Source organism: Hippopotamus amphibius, chromosome 7, assembly GCF_030028045.1.
Source record: "Hippopotamus amphibius kiboko isolate mHipAmp2 chromosome 7, mHipAmp2.hap2, whole genome shotgun sequence".
NCBI lineage: Eukaryota > Metazoa > Chordata > Mammalia > Artiodactyla > Hippopotamidae > Hippopotamus > Hippopotamus amphibius.
In genome coordinates this window covers 123,737,718-123,743,836 of record NC_080192.1, presented here as the reverse complement: position 1 = coordinate 123,743,836, position 6,119 = coordinate 123,737,718, and positions in this window count along the sequence as shown.

Here is a 6,119-nt window from a genome sequence, read left to right as displayed (position 1 = left end):
AAAAGTTAACATTGATCAAGTACTTGGCACATGCAAGTTCCTTGCTTAACACAGCACACACAGTATCTCAGTTCACAATACTAGGGAAAAAACTATTGCTATTGTTTCAATTTGACATATTAGGAAACACAATAAGAGAAATTAAGTAATTCATCCAACGTCAGACTCCAGACTAATATTTGACTCAAAACCCAACACTTACATGGGTGGGGGGGTGAAGGAGAAGCTGGGACGAAGTCAGAGAGTAGCATTGACATATATATACTACCAAATGTAAAATTGCTAGCTAGTGGGAAGCTGCTGCATAACACAGTGAGATCATCTCAAGGATGGGTGAGGACTTAAGAGGGGTGGGATAAGGAGGGTGGGAAAGAGTTGCGCGAGGGAGGAGATACGGGGATAAATGTATAAATATAGCTGATTCACTTTGTTGTACAGCAAAAACTGGTACAACAGTGTAAAGCAATTATATTCCAATAAAGAGCTTAAAAAAAAAAAAAAACCAACACTTTACAAGTATGAATCCCAAGTCCAAAACTGAGCTTTCTTTTGCCACTTTGGGATGAAAAAGGAAAGTCTTTCCTAACTGTCAGTGCTAGATTTCAGTTTGAAACTGTTCTCCAAACATCTGTCTGAAACAAGTAGTGCTGACCTTTTAACTCCACTCAAAAATACCCTCTGGATGCCGAACATCCCACAACCCCTTTTCTGGGAAACTCTGTAATAAATTCATTAAAATTAAAATGTATGTGATTAATGACTGCTGTTTACTTGATGTAAGGGCCTTTTAGGTGAAGTAGAAGTTTACAGTTGATTTAATACCATATTATTTCTACAAAAGTTGGACAAGCCCACATTCAGCAATATCACTTCCTTTTCCAGAAAATCAGATTCGTTTGTATCACTGACTTACAGTCTGTTTCAGGAAAGTAAATACCTTTGTCTGAAAACTGTAGATATTAAAGACATTGAACATCTGATAGAGTAACATTAATTTCCTCACACTCTCAATTACACACATTTTACAATTGCCTCAGTAGTTCTCAAACTTCAATGTGTAAATTCTGATGGGAAGATTGCTGAGAGTTGGGGTTCCTAGACCATCCTCAGAGAATTCTAATTAATGGCTCTCGTTTGAAGCCTATATAATAAACACCTAAGGTGATTCTTTTTTTATTTTCATGACATATTTATTATGTCAGTATATGCAAAGTATTATCACTTCAGCATGTAATCAATATTAAAACTACTGAGTTATTTTACATTTTTTGCACCAAGTCTTTGAAACATGGTATGTATTTTACATTTATAGTACACCTTCTTTTTTTTAAATTTTATATTGGAGTATAGTTTATTAACAATGTTGGGTTAGTTTCAGGTACACAGCAGTGTGATTCAGTTATACATATACGTTTCTATTCTTTTTCAAATTCTTTTCCCGTTTAGGTTATTACAGAGTATTGAGCAGAGTTCCCTGTGCTGCACAGTAGGTCCTTGTTGGTTATCTATTTTTAAAATAGCAGTGTGTACACATCAATCCCAAAGTTCCAATCTACCCCCTACCCCACACCCTTCCCCACTGGTAACCATTACTTCATTCTCCAAGTCAGTGAGTCAGTTTCTGTTTTGTAAATAAATTCATCTGTATCAATTTTTTTTGATTCTACTTATAAGTGATATCATATGATATTTGTCTTTCTCTGACTTACTTCACTCAGTATGATAATCTCCAGGTCCATCCATGTTGCTGCAAAGGGATAGTCCATTGTATATAAATACCATTGTAGATAAGTACCACTGTATATAAGCATCACATCTTTATCCATTTATCTGTCGACTGCTTCCATGTCTTGGCTATTGAAATAGCACTGCAATGAACAATGGGGAGCACGTATCCTTTCGAACCATGTTTTTCTCCAGATATATGCCCAGGCGTGGGATTGCTGGGTCATATGGTAACTCTATCTTTATTTTCTTAAGGAACCTCCATACTGTTCTCCATAGTGGCTGTACCAATTTACATTGCCACCAACAGTATAGAAGGGTTCCCTTTTCTTCACACTCTCTCCAGCATTTATTGTTTGTAGACTTTTTGATGATGGCCATTCTGACTGGTGTGAGGTGATTATCTTATTGCAGTTTTGATTTGCATTTCTCTAATAATTAGCAATATCGAGCACCTTTTCATGTGCCTCTTGGCCATCTGCATGTCTTCTTTGGAGAAATGTCTATGTAGATCTTCTGCCCATTTTTTGATTGGTTTTTTTTTTTTTTTTTTTAATATATTGAGCCACATGAGCTGTTTGTAAATTTTGGAGATTAATCCCTTGTCAGTCACATCGTTTGCAAATATTTTCTCCCATTCTGTAGTTTGTCTTTTTGTTTTATTTATGGTTTCCTTTACCATGCAAAAGCTTTTGAGTTTAATTAGGTCCCATTTGTTTATTTTTGTTTTTATTCCCATTACTCTAGAAGACAGATCAAAAAAGATATTGCTGCAATTTATGTCAAAGAGTGTTCTGTCTGTGTTTTCCTCTAAGAGTTTTATAGTATTCGGTCTTACATTTAGGTCTTTAATCCATTTTGAGTTTATTTTTGTGTATGGGATAAACACGTAAGGTAATTCTAATGCAACTGCTCCTTGAGCCACATTTCAAATATCTGAATTAAATATTTGAAATTAAAAATTGAAGTAAATATTTGAAAAATATTCCACACTAATAAGTGAAAAAAATATGATAGTGAGGATGTAAATATTTAGGAAAACTACATGCATCCATGCCCTCTGAGATGGAGGCCTTTGGTCACCTCGTTCAGTTTTCACATATGTATTTTTAAATAAATAAATAAATAAATTTATTTATTTATTTATTGGCTGAGTTGGGTCTTTGTTGCTGCACACCGGCTTTCTCTAGTTGTGGAGAGCAGGGGCTACTCTTCATTGTGGTGCGTGGGCTCCTCATTGCAGTGGCTTCTCTTCTTGCGGAGCAGAGCCCATGGACTTCAGTAGTTGTGGCACATGAGCTCAATAGTTGTGACTCACAGGCTCTAGAGCGCAGGCTCAATAGTTGTGGTGCACAGGCTTAGTTGCTCTGCAAAATGAGGGATCTTCCCAGAGCAGGGCTCAAACCCGTGTCCCCTGCATTGACAGGCAGATTCTTAACCACCACGCCACCTAAAAAGTCTCCACCTTGTTCAGCTTTTTGAAAGACTTCTCTGTTTTTTTACCCATCCAGACAGCCAACATTTTGTACATTCCTGAAAGCTTGGTAGAAACATTGGCATACTTATTTATAAGTAACATATTGGTCAAATGGTAAAATTTCCAGCTTTAAGATGATTAAGTTCTGGGAATCTAACGTATAACATGGTGACTATAGTCAATAACAGTGTATCGTATACTTGAAAGTTGCTAAGGAAAATTAGATCCAAAATGTTCTCACCACACACAAAAAAAGATAATTACGTAAGGTAATGGATGTGTTAACTAACCTTATTGAGTTATCACTTTGTAATATATACATGGACCAAATCATCATGTTGTACACCTTACACAATGTTATATGTCAACTACTTATAAAGCTAGAAAAAACAAACTCTGATTGGATATTGATTGAAAATTCATTGATCCAAAACATAAATTTGGTTATAATTAAACCTTAATAATTTTGAGACTTTTAATTCAGTAATATGGTATATAACTCCATTAATTTCTATCTTCGTTTCACTAAGCAATACTTTGGAAATTTCAGTATACAGGTAAGGTAGTTTTTTTGGTTTACTTCTAATGGTTTATATTTTAATACTGCTTTGAGTGGTATTATTAACTTCAATTTCCAATCATTAATTACAAGTATGTAAAAATAAAATTGAACATTGTATATTAACTTTAAATACTGCAAGTTTGCTAAATTTATTATTCTCAATGGAATTTTTAAAACTATCTTTGAGGATTTTCTAGACAATCATACTACATAGAAAGATTATTTCATTCTTTCCTTTGAAATCTGTATGCATAATTTTATTTGCTTTTTTGTCTCCTACTGCACTTCTGAAAACCTCTAGTAGGGAGATGAATAAAAATAATTAGAGCAGACATGCTTGCTTTATTCTCAGTCTTGGGGGCAAAGTATTCAGTCTTTCACCATCAAGTATGACATTAGTTGTAGGTTTACTGTAGACATCCTTTATCAGCTCAGGAAGTTCTTAATCTATTCTTAGTTCACAGAGGATTTTTATCTTACATGGGTGTCAAATGGGTTTTCCACATCTATTGAAATGTTCATATGATTTTCTTCTTTATTCTATTAATACCATGAATTACACTGACTGATTCTTTTATTATTATTATTATAGTTAACACATTATTATATTGGATTTAGGTGTACAACACAGTAATTCGATACTTTTATATGGTATGAAATGATCACCACAATAAGACCAGTTACCATGTGTCACCAAAGTTGTTACAATATTATTGACTGTATTCTCCATGTGTACATCACTGTGACATTTATCTTATAACTGGGATTTTGCACTTCTTAATCCCTTTCACCTGTTTCATCCATTCCCCACACCACATTCCCCTCTGGCAATCAGTCCATTCTCTGGATATATGAGTCTTTTTCTGTTTGATTTTGTTTGTTCATTGGTTTTGTTTTTAGATTCCACAAACAAGTGAAATCACACAGCATTTACTTTTCTCTTGCATTCCTGAGATAAAATCACTCAGTCACCATGATGCTATTATTCTTTTCATATGTTGTTGAATTCAATTTGCTAAAATTTTCTTAAGAATTTTTTCATCAGTGTTCATGAGGGATATTGGTTTGTCATTTTTCTTTTTTTTGTTTTTTGGCTGCATTGGGTCTTCATTGCTGCACGTAGGCTCTTCTCTAGTTGTGGTGAGTGGGGCCTACTCTTCATTGCAGTGCACGGGCTTCTCATTGCAGTGGCTTCTCTTGTTGCGGAGCATGGGCTCTAGGCACACAGGCTTCAGTAGGTGCAGCACATGGGCTCGGTAGTTGCAGCATGCAGGCCCTAGGGTGCACAGGCTTCAGTAGCTGTGGCCCACCAGCTTAGTTGCTCCACAGCATGCGGAAGCTTCCCAGACCAGGGATCAAACCCGTGTCTCCTGCATTGGCAGGTGGATTCTTAACCACTGCATCACCAGGAAAGTCCTTGCCATTTTTCTTTTAATGAGTTTTTCTGAATTTTTATTCAGTTGTGTTTTGGTTTGGTTGGTATCAGGATAATGCTGGATTCATAATTTGGGAAACATTCCCTACTGTTCTACTTTTTAGGAATTTGTGTAAAATTAATATTGTTTCTTTCTTAAATGCTTGGTGGAATTTACCAGTGAAGTCATCTAAGCCAGAAATTTTCTTTGTGGGAGGTATTTAATTTTAATTCCTTTAAAAGGTATGACTATTTTTCCAGCTATCTAGTTTTTCAAGTGAATTTTGGTAGTTGTGTCTTTATCCATTTCACCTCAGTTGTCAATTTTACTGGCATGAAACTACTCATTTAATTATTTTGATATCTATATGATCGGTAGTGATGTCCCCTGTTATTCTTATCAGTTATTTGTGTCTTCACTCTTTTATGACTTGGAGAGAAATTTATCAATTATATTCATCTTTCACAAAATCAGTTTTGATTCCATTTATTTTTGTTTTCTGTATCACTGAGTTCTGTCCTTATCTTTGCTTTCTATCTTTATTACTTTGGGTTACTTTGCTCTTCCTTTTCTAGTTTCTAAAAGCGGAAGGTTAGATTATGAACTTGAAATCTTTTCTATTTTATAAAAAAGCATTTAAATTTTTCTTTAAACACTGCTTTAGTTAAATCCCATAAATTTTGTTTTCATTTTCATTCAGTCCAAAATATTTCTCCTTTGACTCATTATTTAAAAGTATGATTTTAATCTGCAAATATCTGAAGTTGGTCCAGACAACTTTGTTATTAATTTTAGTTTAATTCTACTGTGATCAGAAAAAAAATTTTTTTGAATGATTTCAACTTTCTTAAATTTTTTGAGATTTGTTTTATGGTGTAGTATATGGTATATCTTGGGGAATGTTCCACATGAGCTTTAAAGAAACTATATCCTGCTATTG